Here is a 17,822-nt window from a genome sequence, read left to right on the forward strand (position 1 = left end):
GATGAAATTGAGGTAAAACAGAGAAAACTCAAAGAGAAAGCAATGTGGGCACAAGTAAAGTTTGCAGAACATCGAGTAGCTCAGTTAGAAAATAAGATTGCAGAAGGTAATCAAAATAGAGTGAAAGGAAATTCTAGCAAACCAAAGTTAACTGTAAATATAGAAGAATTAAAGAAGAAATATCCGTGTCATAATTGCGGTAGGATGGGACATTGGAGAAAAGAGTGTAAGTATCCACCGAAAGTTAATCCAGAAAATACATCATTGAATCCACAGGTGCAGAATTAGATAATTCAGCAACCATCGCCACTGCAATAGGTAGTTAATCCACAGTGTCAGGTACCACAACCTCCACTTCCTCACAATGTAAACCTACAGAGATACAGTACAGAGACAGGATTCTGCACAGGGGACCAGTTAACGAGAAATAATAGAGTGCATGTGAGTCCGCAATATTGGCTGAAAGAGGACGGAAACGAGTCAGTTGATAGTTTCTGACGGTGCCTGAGACGGTGCCTGACGGTGCCTGCGACGGTGCCTGCGACGGTGCCTGAGTGCTTGGCACTACTCTAGAGGTAGATCAGTCTTGTCCATATGTGAATGGAAAGGTGATTGATGTGTAGAAATGACTTTCCTAGTGGACACAGGTGCTACCCATTCTACTGTTAGATCAGTGGAAATTCAAAATCTTCCTCTCTCGGGTGAACACATTCAAGTGGTAGGTGTAGCAAATCAGCAGATTAAAACGTCCTTAACAAAACCAATTGAAATAGAGATTGGAAATTTGAAAGACATGCATCGATTTGTCTTGTGTGACAGTTGTCCTGTAAATCTCATTGGAAGGAATATACTGTGTAAAATGAACTGTGCCATTTATTGCTCACCAGATGGCATAGAGCTCCAAACTCCAGATGAGGATAGTCTGTATAAAATGACAATGATACTAATTGAAGCAGAAAAGAATAAAATGTTTCCTATGTTTAATCGAGAAAAAATACCCAAAGAACTGAAAGAGGTAGTAAAAGAGCAAGTGTGGAATTTTACAGGAGAAGATATTGGTTTGATGAAAAATGTAGATCCTGTAAAAGTTTCTGTAAAAGAAGGAGTACGCTATCCGAATACACCTCAATACAAGATGACAGTTGAGACAATGAAGGAATAACACCATTGATTGAAAAAATGATTGAGCAAGGGATTTTGAGAGAAATAGAAAGCAGTCCTTGTAATTCACCAATAATGGGATTGAAAAAGCGAAATGGAACGTTCAGAATAGTACAGGACTGAGAAAGGTAAATAAGATAGTCGTTCTATGTTATCCAATTGTGCAAAACCCAGCAGTAATTTTATATCAGATTCCACATGATGCAGAATGGTATACAGTCATTGATCTATGTAATGCGTTCTTCACAGTTCCATTACACCCTGAAAGCCAGCCAATATTTGCGTTCCAATTCAAAAAACGTATTTTAGCATGGTGTTGAATTCCTCAGGGGTATACTGAAAGTCCTTCAATATTTAATCAATAGTTAAAGAAATCATTAGAAGATCTGAGTTTACCTGGAGAATCAGCTCTAGTGCAGTACATTGATGATCTATTAGTGGCGTCAAAAACAAAAGAAGCATGTGTTACAGACACTGTTACCTTGTTAAATCATCTGGCAGATGAAGGACATAAAGTGTCACCATCAAAATTACAGTTTTGTCAAAGGGAAGTACAATATTTGGCACCCAAGATTGCTAAGGGAATCAGACAGGTCACCTTAGCAAGGATCAAAATGATGCATGGAATGAAACCTCCAAAGACACAGAGACAGGTGAGAATGTTTCTTGGAATGGTTGGATATTGTCGATATTGGATTAGTGGATTTTTACTAATAGCTAAACCTTTGCAAAGATTGACAAAAGCAGATGTAAAAGACCCAATAACTCGGAATAAGACAGAACTGGAAGCTTATGAGCAACTAAAAACAAGTCTATGTGAAGCACCAGCTTTAGGAATGCCAGATTATGAAAAAGAGTTTGAGCTAAATTGCAGTGAGAGAGAAGGATGTGCTTTGTCAGTCTTGATAAAGAGACATAGAAAGCTGAGAAAGCCAATTGCATACTTTTCTGCTGTTCTGGATCCTGTTGCAAAGGCATTGCCGAGATGTTTAAAGGCAGTAGCTGCTACAAGCATGAGTATTGAACAAAGTGAAGGTATAGTGATGGGATTTCCGTTGAGAGTGTATATACCTCACTCGGTGGAGATTCTCCTCACTAGAAGTAAGACACAGTATCTTACCAATAACAGAATGGCAAAATATGAGAAGACAATTCTAGGTACAGACAATGTTACAAATTCAAGATGTATAAATGTGAATCCATCTACATTATTACCCGATGCCATGAATGGGAAGTAAGAGATGAAGTAGATCACAAATGTCTGGGTGTACTAGAATATTGTACTAAACCAAGGTCTGACATCAAAGATGTACCTTTACCTGAATCTGACTATGTGCTGTTTATGGATGGATCATGTCTGAGAACAGATGAGGGTGTATTGAGCGCTGCATATGCTGTTTGTACAGTAGCAGATGTATTGGAAGCATCTTTTCTGAAAGGAATCCGTTCAGCTTAAATTGCAGAATTGATTGCTTTGATTCGAGCATGTGAGTTGGGAAAAGAAATCAGGATCACCATAGTGACTGACAGTCAATATGGATTTGGGGTTGTCCATGATTATGGTCAACTGTGGTCCTAAAGAGGTTATATGACTTCAGCAGGATCCCCTATCAGAAATGCTGAATTTGTGAAAATGTTGATTGATGCCATACAATTGCCAGATAAGCTAGCAGTAATTAAATGTGCAGCCCATAAGAAAGGCGATGATTATATAACAAGAGGTAATAAATATGTTGGTTCAATTGCAAAATACTGTGCCAAAAATCAAGCATCCATTAATTGGGATAGACGAACTGAACATGTTTCAAGTCCTTTGATGCTAACAACTGTAGTGGAGACATGGCAGGAGGTAAAACAAATGCAGGAAGAAGCTAGTGAAGAAGAAAATGATAACTGGTTAAAGACAGAATGTAGACAAAGAGAAGAGGATGAAATCTGGGTTTATAACGATGAAAGACCAGTAATGCCGGATAACATGATTTCAAATATGGCCCGAAAATTTCATGGTCAAGCCCATATTGGAAGAGACGCTATGATTAGGTTGTTTAGACAGACATGGTATAATCCAATGTTTAGGATGATTGCTGAAAGAATTTGTCAAAGATGCCTTGTTTGTCAACAACTGAACCCAAGAAGAAAAACTGTTGTGAGTCTGAGAACCATAGGACAGGAGGGAGGTCCAGTCACTAGAATGAATTGGATTTTATTGAACTTCCTCCATGTAACAGACTTAGGTATGTGCTCGTGATTATTTGTCTATTCTTACGACTGGTTGAAGCATTCCCCACTAGAAGAAATGATGGAGTAACTGTTGCCAAACTCCTGTTACGTGAGATGATACCACGCTACGGTTTCCCAGTAACTATTGAAACTGGACATTCATCAAAAGTTGCATTGTGCTTACAGACCAGAAGCTTCAGGGGTGGTTGAACAAGTAAATGGAACAATAAAAAAGAGAATCGCCAAAATGTGTTTGGCCACAAGGCTAAAATGGCCCGATGCCCTACCACTTGTTCTAATGACCCTGAGGAGTACTCCTGACAAGAGAACAGGATTAAGCCCACATGAGATTTTGATGGGAAGAGTAATGAGACAAACATTTGTACCAGTTGATAAACTGTTAAGCATAAATGAGGATATCATACTGGATTACTGCAAAAATTTGTCTGACATAGTAACTTCTGTGTTCCATCTGGTGGGAACTGAGTCACAAACGAAAGAAAAACATCCAGCTCATGATCTATTTCCTGGAGATTGTGTACGGGTAAAAGTTCACAGGAGGAGAAATTGTTTGGTGCCTCGATGGCAAAGACCACGGCAAGTCATTCTTGTTAGTACAACTGCAGTTAAGTGTGCTGGACTCAAAAGATGGGTGCAAGCTAGTCACACTATTCGTGTGCCAGAGCCTGAAAATCTGCAGGAAGAAAGTGAAAGCACCACTGATTCAGATACTGAAGGTGAACCAGAAAAAGATTCAGATACTGAAGCTCGACCTGTATGTCGACATCTGGAGATATCAGATACTAGCTCAGCGTCAGAAGGAGAAAATGAAATTGTTGAAATACCAAATATTGAAGATCGACCTGTAAGTTGCGATTTGGTAGAGACTGATACCAGCAAGCACACTGAGCAAAGTGGAAAGAAAGCTGGTAATGGACAGTCTGAAAGCTCTGAAAGCAGGAACCGAAATCTCGAAACTGCTGCAAAGGAAATAACCCACAATGAGGATGAGCTTCCAGGTACCAGCTATGGAGAAGTTTCTAACAGAGTGAAAGAACTGACCAAAGACAGTTTAAATTCTGAAAAAGAATCAGATCCTGTGAAATTCATTATAAATGAAACTATAGAAAGATCTGAAACAGAGACAGATGACAGTGATGATGAAACTGAATTGAGGAGAAGTTCGAGAAAACGAACTTGGAGAGTGGAACGAAACACTACTGAACCTGAAATAAAAAGAGTAAGAAAAGGAGATAATTGGCCTAAAGAAATTGATGAACTGAAAATTAAACTGGTTAATAAAGCAAAAGAGCAAGAGGATTAAGTAAATGAAATAACCAGTCAAAAGGAGTCATTGGGGAAGAAAATAGAAATTGTGCAAAGGCCAAAAAGAGTGAGAAGACCAAATCAAAAATACAAATCACCTGAGTGGACCTACATGGTGCTGCCTCCAATAAGTGAAGTAAACAGCAGCCAAGAGAACTTATATAGCCAAGGTCTTGAAAAGGAAAGTGAGTAAAATGTAACATAAAAAAGCAAAAGGATTTTCTAATTGTAACAGTGAAAAGAAAGGGATATATATATCCAAGCAAAAGCTGTAATTGAATTTGAAGGAACATGGCAAGCGGAATAAGATTGATAAGAGATAATTGAAAGTTAAAAGATTGAAATTTTTGCTGTGTAAAAAAAAACATGGCTACTAATGAAGTGACTAAATCTAAATGTTCTATTTTTAGAAAATGGTGTAGAATGCGGTTAACTTGTACTGGAATATTGACGTTGATATGGTTAATTCTTGCTATTTTTATTTCTTTTACTCCTGACATCGAAAGACTGAAAACAAATGAGAGTCTGAAAGATTAAAATAATGTTTTGAAAAATGAGAAATTACATGTATATAGGCCTGAAATCCATCAGGATAATTCGATTAGCGATTTTTCTAAAAATACCTTTTCAAAATGATTGTCTGAATATGTGAGAACCATGGATGCCAGCGACTGCTATGTTTGTGTAAAGTTGCCTGCATCTGTGTCGGAAGGTGTTACCTACCACCATTTGCCATTGACATATGGTGTGACTTGTAGTGTTATATCAAGTCTATTTTATAGATCTGGAAAATTAAAATACTACTATTCTAATTCAGATGATGTATTTGCGAAATTGAAAATTGCAGCAGAACTAAACAAAATTAAGGTTTTTGGTGAATATTTTTTGGACACCCAAGAATTGACTCATGAATATGCTTTTAAACATAATTTGACTTGTAAAATGAGAAATGAAGAAAAAGCTTTTTTGAATATGGTAGAAGAAAGGAGACAACAATATAAGAGACGAGAAAAAGTAAAACAGACTAAATCTACAAAATGGGTATTTTCAGATGATAATATTGAAGGATATAATGTAAATGTGGCTATAAGTATAGATACACCAATGTTAGGGAAATTATGTATTCAAAGAGATAACCCTGTGTATGACAATTATTTTGTGGGTGCAAGTCAATGTGAAGATAGATATATTATCAAAGGGGAATGGGGATTTAAAGGTGGAAATTACCCAGTTTTCCCGAGCATTTACTTCCTGTGTTGGAACAAAGCTTATTATAGGTTACCTGACCACTGGTATGGCTCCTGTTATATTGGATTGGTCTTTCCCAAAATGTTCCATGTTGACAGAGGTACGAATGGAATTCATAAAATAGGTAAACCCTTAAGTTGTAGAAAAAGAGAAAGTGTAATTGAAATAATAGGTGTTGTTTTTGGAGCACTGATAGCAGCAGTAGGCATATCATTTAATGCAAATCGAATTAGAAAATTGTCAACAATAGTAGATAGACTGTCAACAGATACAGCTGGAGGATTTTTGATGGTTAACACTGAAATGTTTGCTATGAGATGTATGGTAATGCAAAATCGACATGCTTTAGATATAATTTGACAAAATAGGGAGGAGTCTGTGGAATTCTAAAGGTCCACCACTGCTGCACATACATTCCCGAAAAGATACATTACAAATATTACACAATTGCATAAAGAAATAGAACCATTAGAAGTAGAAGGTGTTCTTGAGAAACTTGGTAGAAGTTTATAAGCAGTTAGAAATTGGTTTTATGGAATAAGCAGATCTATAATAGGTAAAATACTAATCTCAGTAACTATAATAACAGTGGTGATCTTAGTTTTGAGACTAAGTTGTCAATGTAGGCAGAGAAGAATTATCAAAAGGGTTTTGAAGAAAAAGATTGCAGAAAAACAAGCCTGGGAAAGAGAAAAAGGTGATATTGAGATGGAGCAGTATAAAGAAAAGTGTTATCAAGATACAAAGAAATTAGAAGAAACAGAATTGTAACAAGTACTAATTAAAAGAATTTGAAACATGTTGAGTTAAAAATGTTCTACATTTTGGGAGGTATTTGGTGATAAAATCACCAAAGGGGAAAGTTGATGGAGCAAGGTGGAAACAAAATTGTTTGTATACCCCTTGTAAGATTAACTTTCAATAACAGTAATAAGTACTAAATGTGTGGTTTTGAAATTACCCAACATAGAGTAAAATGCACACTCACATGGGATACTAATTTGCAAAGCATAATTTACTAATTTGTCGTATATTGTGTCATAAATAGTACGCATTTATTATAAACGAATTGAGAATTGCATGGATGTGCTTTTGTTCGTTTATTTGTGGCATATATCATGGAGATTGGAAAGTCACACCAAGAATATATGTTGCTTAAAGTTAGGTATATACTAATCAGGTTATCATTAGAAATAAGTATACATTTACGAAATAAAGCCCTTTCTGATAAGAAAGGGCTTTATTTTGTAAATGTATACTTATTTGTGTTTGTTTCCGTAACAGGTCCTAAATTGAGGCCTATGCGAGTACAAGAAAGATGGACGCTAACTGAAATTCCGAGATGGCGGTAGAAGTGTGCAGGTGCCAGATCGGAGATGCGAGCTGCCTGTGACTGAGCAATATGGGTCAAGGACAGCGTGGCCATTTTGTGGGGCCTAGGCCAAAAGACAGTGAAGTCAGCATTTGGTTCATGGGAAAAATCCTACAAATAACAATTTAAAGGACACTTCGAAGGAAGTTAAAGTTTGGACAATAACACCACAGTTTGCCGCAGTGTGAAGATGACTAGGCTCAAAATTATAATGAAAGACGATGAGGTGATGCTCATCCAACTCTAAATTGACCAATCACGGACATTCTAGAACTTAAGAGTTACGAATTTAGATAGATAAGTTAGTGAAAAAGGGTATAAAAGAGGACATTTGGGACATTGAAGGGCGCTCGCTTTTTGACTTGATCTTTGCACCCCAAGATACTGTCGTTCTGCACAATTTTCCTATGGCGCAGGGACTTTGACATTTTTCTCGACTTTAGCATTTGAATGGGTGCGATGTCCTGAGAGAGGGAGAGAGAGAAAAACAGAGAGGTTTTCGTTTTGGAACTATTACATTCTATGCTGATGTCTTTACTTCTATGTTTGGGTAATATGCCTTTTATTTTCTTTAAAGCTGTCATGCTAATAAATTAAAGTTATTGAAATTTAACTTTTGTTTCAGGATTTATTGCATAACTGAATTATTTTCATTTTAATAAAACGTAGAGGTCATGCTAGGAGATTAAATCTCTAAATAAAAATTAAATAAATGGAGAATTAAGCTGGTCTTTTTGTCCATAGTTAACTTTTACTAGCAGATCAAATATAATAAATGAATAGTGGGGTGTTTCTAAAATTTCCTCTTAAAGAAACCATGGTATTAGAAATAAAACTGCAGTTGTAAATAATGTATAAACTTAGTCTAGCCACTCCGCTATAGCACCACGACTCTTCTTTTAGTTCATTACTGAATCCTAGGAGCAGATGAAATGAGTGAATGAATGTAAGGTAAGAATGATGGGCCCAGTTGTAAGAAAATATTGGGTAGCTCCGTGGGTAAGGTGATGGTTTGATGAAGAATTTTTGGAGCCTCGCTGCCCCACCTCCCTTCTACACCATCCATAGCATTTGCATGCGTTTTAGATCGCTTTGCCCACATTCCTTTTAGCCAGTTCTATCGCATCTCCTCAATGTTATCATGAAATGGAAACAGAAAGTAAGCTAGCATCACCTTCCGTGCAAAAAACCCCAAACTTTTTAATTTTTTCAATCTCGGCACTCATGCTTTAGCTGGAAAAATCTGAAGCTGAAGCATGGGTGCCTCGATTACTTCAAAAGTAAAGACATTTCTTTACTTTTGAAGCAATCGAGGCACCCGCACTTTAACTTAAGATGTTTACAGCTAAAGCACGAGTGCCGCGTTTGCATTGCAAATGCTTGTTTTCAATTGGCAGTGCTTGTTTTCAAAGTGGAAGTGTGCAACGCTGTCTTGGCTTCCTGCTTATCTGTCTATCTCTGGATAACCCACTGTGGTTTACACTCTCGTGAATTTCATTTCAGGAAACATTTCGAGCTTCGCCCCGTACTGGTATTGTGTGTGGGCCAGGTTGTTGGAGAAGAAACTTCTAAAGTCCTTTATGTAAAATTGATTTCACTTTACCTTTTATTGTGTGAGTCTGAATGCAATAGACAGTCATCTGGTAAGAGTGAATCATCCATGTGAAAAACGAGCGCTACTCCTTGTTTTGGGCTATTACCATTCAAACTTTCACCCGTTAAGGTAGTCCCATTGGAACATAGTGAAACTCATTTGTTGCTGACAGGTTTGTTCACCATCCAGTGAACAGACCTCCCATTTTTCCAAGATGGACACAAGCTGTACCATGTAGAAGTGCATACTCTGTAGAGCACAGCATATGGTTCACATTAAGTGCAGCCTGTGGCAACAGTCTACAATGTTAACTACGTGCACATTGCTCTAGAGTTATGTGAATTGAATACTTTTTTGCATCATTTGCACTGAGAACCTACCCATTTCAAAATAATAGCTCGAAATACAGCTTTTACCAGGCTTTGTGGTCGGGACAGGGTGCTTTTCAAAGGACGTCATTCACTTGCAACAATGCCGGCCATACTCGATAATGTGTTTTTATTGCGCCCAAGTAGTGCATGTGTTCATCTCTGTCTGGCGCACACTTCCTTCTTACAATCTTCCTTAAATTACCCTTTTCCAAAGCAGTTCATCCGACACCGCCGATAACGTTTTTAATGTATGTTTAGTATTTCAGTGGACTGCAGGCATTCCTATGTGCTTTACAAATAAAAACCTGTTGCTGCAGACTTGGTGTGTGCATATGACTTCCTTCATTACCATTACACTTTTCCAAAAAGTCTTTTATGAAAATCGTGATTTAAGGGAAAGCATTGCCTTAATAACTTGTGATGAAATATGTGGAGGTGATTGAAGTACTCTTCAAAATGGAATCCAAAATATTATTCGGAAATACCAGAGCAATAGCTTTTTCAGGTTAACATACTCGCTTTTTGTTGTATGTCTAATCCAGTTATGTGTAGACAGCTGCTGTTGTGCAAGCGAAATAGAAATAGTCTCATTTTTAATAAAAATCTCCTAAACAAAAAAAAAGAAATAGTCTCATTTTATAATTTTGAGGGTGTAGGCTGGACCACTGGAATTATGTGGCAGTGTTGACCTAACTTATGTGATAAGATAAGTGGAATTATGTAACGCAACAAAGCACATTTTGTTTTAGTGTTACCTCATTATTATGGCATTCTTACTCATTCTAGACAAACTTTTCACCTCATTAATACCACTTTGACACCCACATACAAAAATAAACAACAGAAAGGTGACCAGTAGAGAACTGCAAAGGGTCTTCCACTGTACGGCAGCATGCTTTGCTATATATTTTTTTTTCACAACTGAACTTTGCTACATTTTTAGTGTTTTTTTTTCATATGTTTGAATTAGACACAATTTTTTTTTACTGTAATCTGCAAATTATTAACCACCTCAGGGCACAAGTCCTAAAACAAAAAGTTGCGGGGACTAACCAAGTTAGTCAATATGCAAGTGACATCACAGTGGTGACATTGCCTGTGATATCACAGGAATTGGCATCACACCCCATAACCACAAAGGAAGTGAAATCACAAGAAGTGACATCAGATCTTAAGACATGCCATATTTGGGCACAAAAGCTGCATTTAAAAAAATATTATATGGGTTTAAGGCACTTGCTGTGGATATATTTGTGTGCCCAGTAAATCTCAGGGAATAATAATAAGATAACTAGTGGTTAATGCACTTGCTGGAGGGAACGGTGTTTTGGCTAGTGACTACTACTAAAGCAGCGTAGAGGGTTATTGTACATCCTGTAACATGCAGATGAGATTTTTATTTTATGTAGATCAGTAAGTGCTTTTAACACTAAGACCTGTACGCAAACGGCAAGGCATAGGTTTGGCCACAGTCACTGGATTTTGTGATTCCACAGCTGCAGCATTTTTCATATAATTATGGGTTTGCTGTAAATTCCACATAATTCATAATCAGCTCCATAACCTGTTTCTAGCTTAAATGGGCAATGCAATAGGTCTCACATTTGCAGGAGTTTCAGCTATTGCCATTGTAAATGACAATACCTTTACCTTTTATTTATGTGTTTGAAAACCTACAAGTGGTGCGTAAACATGCACTTTGTGCTTATAGTCCTCGCCTCGGACAAGCAAGGCTGGCAATAATTGCGCCTCTTTTACTGCCAGCCTTGCTTCACATAAGCAACAACTATAAGATCAAAGTGTGTGTTAATGCACCCCTTGCAGATTTTCAAAACCCATAAATAAAAGGCACTGTCATTTATAATGCCAATAGCTCAAACTCGTGCAAATGCAAGACCTATTGCATTGCAAAAGCTTGTTAATACATATAAGTCAGCCCTAGAGTAGGGACTAAATGGCCCATAGGGCATGGTGCACATTATTTGAAACATTGAACATGTACTTTTCAGTTTTACATATTCTGAAAAAGCCTTCAATTCATTTTTCAGTACTGCAAGGCCTTCCTCTACTGTAGGATGAAGAATAATTTATTACATTTAATAAGTAATAACTTCCAATTGGGAGCGGGTAGGAGAGTTGACTATGGTGTCTAAAGAATTGTAATTTAAAACCTTGTTTTAATGGTTACAGCAGATTTTAAGACAGAATTCTGAAATGCCACTTTTTTAGAAAGTTGTCATTTTGCTTCCCCAACCATTTACTACTTGAAGCCTGCATAGGGGCTCACATGACTAGGTGTAGCAGGCAGTAGATCTTTGTGTATTGCTTGCAGACAGTGAGACAAAGGGGAATTGTAGATGGCGGGATGGTCCATCTATGGCGTGATGAGAGAGAGGACCTGTCACCTCTCATCTGTGCACATCACAAATTCTCTCTCCTACACAATCACAAAGAATTTTGACACTAGTCTTTTGCGACTACAGACAAGCTGGGGCTAGGGCAGGGAACCAGGAAATTATGAAGCGTCTCTGGGCTCACTTCGAACTGAGAAACTTTCTGGAGGATTTTCTCTCAGCGTCGATCAACCCTCTCCAGCAGGCCAGATTCACAGCAGCTTCATCTGCTTTGCTCCATGGGAGCCCTCTGTCAACTCCTGGGAGTCTTGAGCTCCGGAGCTTTCAGCAGGACGAACCTGAAATCCAGGCCGGGTCACAGTGCAAGATAGTCGGCTTGACTCTGGACTTCGGGTTGGTCACCTTATGAAGCTTTTTCACAAAAGTTCTCAAAAGTTCTCCAAACTTTGGGAGGTGTTTCCTGAAGTTCTTTTGGGGGTTCAAAGTGTCCATAAACAAAATCCAAAGCTCCAGAGTCCCTGAGTTGCTCCTCTGAAGTTAGTACTAGGAGTTCCCACAATGCACCGGGCCAAATCCTTTAAAGTCCAGCTGAAGGTGGTCAACTGGGTTCTTCTTACTGGAGATGATGCACGTGAAGCTCTTTTAATCTGCTACTTTCAGGGAGTACACTCCTTCTCTTTTTGAAGCAAGGTAATGTCCTTAGGGCTGTAGTTCCTTTGTGTTCACAGGCACAGTCATTCAGAGTGCAGTCCTCGTGGTGCAGGCCAAGGTTCTAGCAGGGCAGTCCCTCTTCTTCTTGTAGTTTAAGGCAACAGATCTGAGTTGCTATGCAGCTCTCACATATTTATTCAGTGTACTTGGACGACAAGCAGGGGGGCACCACTGACCAGTGGGGTACAGGGTGCCCTCCAAAAGCATGACAGCCTATTTCAAAGTACAGTATATTCTTGGCCCACAAAGTACTACACGTGAAAATTCAAGATGGAGATTTTCTCTCATTGGGAGTAAGAGCTGGCTTAACTAACCCACTGGTGTGGCTCATTTCCCTTAACACTCCCTTTCCAGACCTCCTTCAAATTCCACTCTTGCAGCTGCCATATGGCTGGGGGTAGGCCTGGCTGGCATTCCTTACTGCCATGCTCTCTTTGTAGCCCAGTTTGATTTACCCAGCCCCCATCCTGGCCTGTGCAATGCAGCTTCAGAGCTGCCTCCTCTCTCTCTGTGCAGGTGACTTATCACCTCATCAAAGCAGTTTGGCTAAGCCTGTTAAGGGCTGGCCAATCAGGAGTGTCTCAAAGCTGCTGGGCCTCTAACCCTACGTGCCCTACCATATACTAGGGACTAATAGGTAGGTTGTCAGTGCCAATTATAATTACACCTAATTACCATATACCTGTTTAATCAGAGCTCTGGCCCTGGGCCTGGTTAGCAGGGCCCAGGCCTCAGTCAGTAAGTTACCTCCAGTATCAGTCAAAAAATGGGGGTGACCTGGGCAAAAATGATGACTTTCTGACAGTGAGCGGCTTAGTGAATGAGTGAGATCCATCTACACTGGTTGTAGGATCAAATAACTACCTCGTAAATCAGGAGTGCCTAAACCACGAAGGCTGAACAACGATCAAAGGCAAACCACCAATGTATTGCAACCGCAACTTCCTGAACCAAGAAAAATATTGAATTTACATATAACCCGAATCTACCACTACGTTCAAAACAGAACATACGATGAGCAACCTACTTTCTTTACGACTGATCGAACTACGATTTCCAAAGGTAAGTTTTATTATTACTTTATTATTTTTTTGATTAGTTTTGATTTGTTTTGTTTAATATAATTATTGTTGCTGTGTGAGGAAGTGTGTTATATAGGGACACAAGGCACCATTTGTTTGATGCATCCAAGACCTGTGCATGTCAGATGAAGAGGAAACGTCACAACATCCACAACTGAGCCGGTGCCAGATCAATGGAACCTCACGTAGAACAAAGAAGAAGAATCCACCCTCCTACACAGCTCCTAAGGCTCGAGGTAAGTAGATCTAACGCATGTTTATGCTATTTTACAAATGCACTCACCGCTGATTTGACAAAGTACCGGGCAGACCTCCAACATTAAAAAAATGAAGTGGAAATCTCCTGATCAAAATACGCTTGCTGCAGACAATTCACATGGCTACACGTGTCCAACTGATCTTTGTTTATTAAACACAGACTCCGGGGCTCACCCAGATCCTAAAGCACATGGATGAGTCATATGAACGGTGCCTTGCGTCCATTGTGACACTCTTCCTCACACGGCAACAATTAATTATACTAAACAAAACTTGTGTCTCGTGTCCCTATGTAACACGCTTCCTCACACAGTAACAATTAATTATATTAAACAAAACTAATCAAAAAAATAATAATTAAACTTACCTTTGAAAATCATAGTTCAAGCAGTCGTTATAAATGAATGAGTGGTTAAGGAGGTTATGTTTAAGGTCCAGGTCGTTGTTTAGGAGTCATTGTTAAGGCTACTCGTAAAAACATTGATGTTAAGGCCGTTTCCATCTACACTGCCTCTTTTCCCACACTCAACAGTTTCATTGAGCATCAGTGCTTGCACCATCATAACAGAGGCAGGTATCCCTTTTCTACTCAAAGATATTTGCTACAACACACTCCTTGCCCTTCCCCAGATTCTCAATAGGAGACTTTTGTTAATTACAAATTATTCAGATCAATGCAGTTGGGATGATCACCAGTCCATGATGGTCTTCCAATTACCTTCTACCAAATGTTATGCTTTTATTGGGTAAAGATATTTGAAGTCTATTTATTGATTGTATATTGACTACTCCTACTTTCTGGAATGGGAGTGTAATTGTCCCAATCTATGAAAAAAAAGGTCCAAAACCGAACCGGGTAAATATCGACTGATAGCTTTGTATGCTGCTTCAGGAAAAATATTTAAAAAAATGTTTTTTCCAGGATTTGCAAGCTGGAGCAGAAACAAATAACTTCAGTGGATCATGGGGGTTTTTGTACAAAAAGCAGTAAAAGGGGCGCTGGGAGGCCTGATAGGTAGCCATGCGCTTTACAAATGCCTAGTATAGTATAGGGGTAACAGATTAGCTTCAGGAGCGTAACACAGGCCCCCGCAGCCCCCGCGGTGCGGAGGGCCTCTAGCTCAAAGGGGCCCCCTTTGCGCTGCACTCTGGCCGGAGAGCTCCTGATTCAGCCCGGAGGGGGCCCCTCTAAGTACCGTGCAGGGAGGCCCCCTCACTTTTCGTTACGCCAGTGATTAGCTTTAAGAACAATAATGCAACATAGGGGCATATGTACAAGGAAATGGCGCAGCACTACGGCACATTTTGTAGCTCAGCACTGTGTCATCTAAAAATCACACGGATGCAACGTTTTTACAAGAATATGGCCCTCCTCTATGTTTTCCCTTGTGCTGGCTCTATAAATTGCTGCCAAGCACCCAACACAGACACCCTTGCGCCATAGAGCAAGGGTGACTGCATTACAGAAATGATTGTTTATGTGCCGGAAGGTCTCCCTTCCTACACATAAACAATTATTAATGGTGATTTGCTTCTTCTATATTTGATGCATTCTGCAGCACACATAGAAGTACCAAATCGCCATTATCTAATGGTCGTTTTTGTGCAGGAAGGGTTACCTTCCTGCACAAAAACAATCATTAATTGTGTTTTTCTCTTTATATGTGTGCAGCAGAATGCAGCTTACATAGAAAAAGCAAAAACGATTAGAAATAAAAGTATCTCTCCTTGTTGCAATAATCTGGCGCCTGCTTTGGCATGGCGTTAATTTTTGGTACTGCCTCAGATTTACAGATCCTTGTAAATCTGGGGCAGCGTCATAAAGCAATGGGTGTTGTGGTGGAACACCCACAGCAACACCCATTGCACCTGGGTGAAAAGGTACTATATTTACAAAGCAATGTTAAGCCATGCAAAGTGGCTTAACGCTGCTTTGTAAACATGGTGCAGGGCATTGTGCCACTGGAACGTCGATAAAAGTGACTTTCTGATAGAGCAATCCCATGATGTCCCATAGTTTCTAGCATAAGAAAAATATTTGCACCCCTTATTCATCTCGCTAGTGTATTTGATGACGTTTATTGAAATGTATATAGTCCAGAGTATAAGCCTGGATTTTAACCTTTTACTGGATAAGGCATCCATAGGTCCAGTGCTTAATTTCAGCCAGTGGTTGTCGGTGGGACCCACAGGCACAAATCTTTGAGGACAATAGGGCCCACCGGCACCTATTTTCGTTAGCAGACATTCCCTGATAACAACACAGGGGAAAATACACAAACAGGAAAAAAGAAGGAAGAGAAGATGGGAAAAACGTCAACAAGGAAGAAAGCAGAAGCCTGCAAGAGTGCGATAACTGTAGGCTGCGCAGGCGTCCCGGGTTCGCCGGGACAGTCACAGTTTTTCACCAGCTGTCCTGGCAGATTTCAGGAAATGTAGCCCATGTCCTGGTTTTTAGAGAGGTATGTGCCTTTTTTATATTTTCCAAAGCAGGGGTCGTTAGCAGCTGTTATAAGAAACCAATTAAATTAAAAGGCATGCTATAGGCTTTAGAAATTGCTTTTTATTTGTGTTCTTACTGCTCCTTCCTTAATTCTATGCTGCGGAGCGCTGTCATCTTCTGTGCTTGGTCGAAGTAAAAATGTAGACCTTCTTCTATTTTTGTAAATGTTCCTTTTTTTTGCTTTAAAATTCTGGTCACCCTAGATTAAAGAGGCCTGGGGTGGATTCAGGACTACGCAGCCTTGGTATTCGGCAGGCAGACATTTAATAGCAACGGACGCTGTCTTCTGAGCAGTGCTTTGACCACCAGCACTCATCATGTTACAAATTAAGCACTGCATTGTTCTGCACCCTTAGTTATTTCATACTTTTTTTTTTAAAGTTTTTGGAAAACCTTTATTTACAACACAGTAGTACACAGCTATTCAGCCTTACATCCCGGAGGCTAGGCAGCAAGATATTGTTCAGCTTAAGTGGTGCACACAGAATAACATGCAAAATCGTATGAGGTTTATTTTATTTTATATAAAAAGAAAAACAATGCGGTAACTAAGGAGGCACGTAAATAGTGCAAGAAGGCAAGGCAAAGGAGCATGAATGCGACACTACCCCATTCCCGGGGGAGGCTGGGTCAGTATATGTAATCAAAAGACTATACAAGCAGAACATGTGTAGAGACAACGGGGGGGGAGGAAGGAAGGATCATTGGACACCAATTAGTCGGTCGGAGTCAAGAGCTAAGGGGATAATCGTTCCTCCAAGGGCGCTGTGTCTGGCGGAAGGCAGATGTCACCCCTATATTCATTCCAGGGCCCCCAGATCTTGTTCCATTTCTTGGGTCTACCCCGGGCAACATACACCGTCTTCTCTCGGAACATGCACCAATCCATGTTAGCCTTCCACATCTCTACTGTTGGGGGCAAAGCCGCTCCCCATTTCTGTGCAATGTCCCTTTAAGCCACCATGTTACCCAGAGCGACCCATTGAGTCTGTGAATTGTTATAATCCGTGGGACCCCACAAATTTAATAAGTAACGCCGGGCTTCGGCCAACAAATCCACCCCAGTGACCTCGCCCATCATTCGTGGATTCGCCTCCAGTATGTAGCCACCGCCCTACATTCCCATATAATGTGCATAAAGGTCGCCAATGAACCACACCCACGTCTACAGAGGCCATCCACCGAATGGCCCATATGTATCAGTCGGGGGCCAGTGACATACACCCTATGCAGGATTTTCAATTGCACCAGCCTCAATCTGGCTGGAATTGCCACCTCCTTTGGGGACGAGACCGCATACTGCCAGTCCTCGTCGTCCAACTCCACTCCATCACGGATCCACTGGTCTCGCACCCCCAGAAACAGGTCCGTGCGAACATTAATCAACTTTTTGTAGATCAGTGAAATGGCACTGTCAGGCACATGGCCGTCCAGTACCCTGTCCTCCAGCGGGGAAGATTCAGGGACCTTTTCACCCTCCGGCATTACTGCCAGAAGGGCATGCTTCAACTGGGCGTATCTGAAAAATTCCGTGTCCCCCAACTGAAACTCCCTTTGTAACATTTCAAAGGACTTGACCTGTCCCTTAGCCATCATGTCTTCCACCTTAGAGATGCCTATCA

Source organism: Lissotriton vulgaris, chromosome 10 (assembly GCF_964263255.1).
Source record: "Lissotriton vulgaris chromosome 10, aLisVul1.2, whole genome shotgun sequence".
In the NCBI taxonomy this organism is placed as follows: Eukaryota; Metazoa; Chordata; class Amphibia; order Caudata; family Salamandridae; genus Lissotriton; species Lissotriton vulgaris.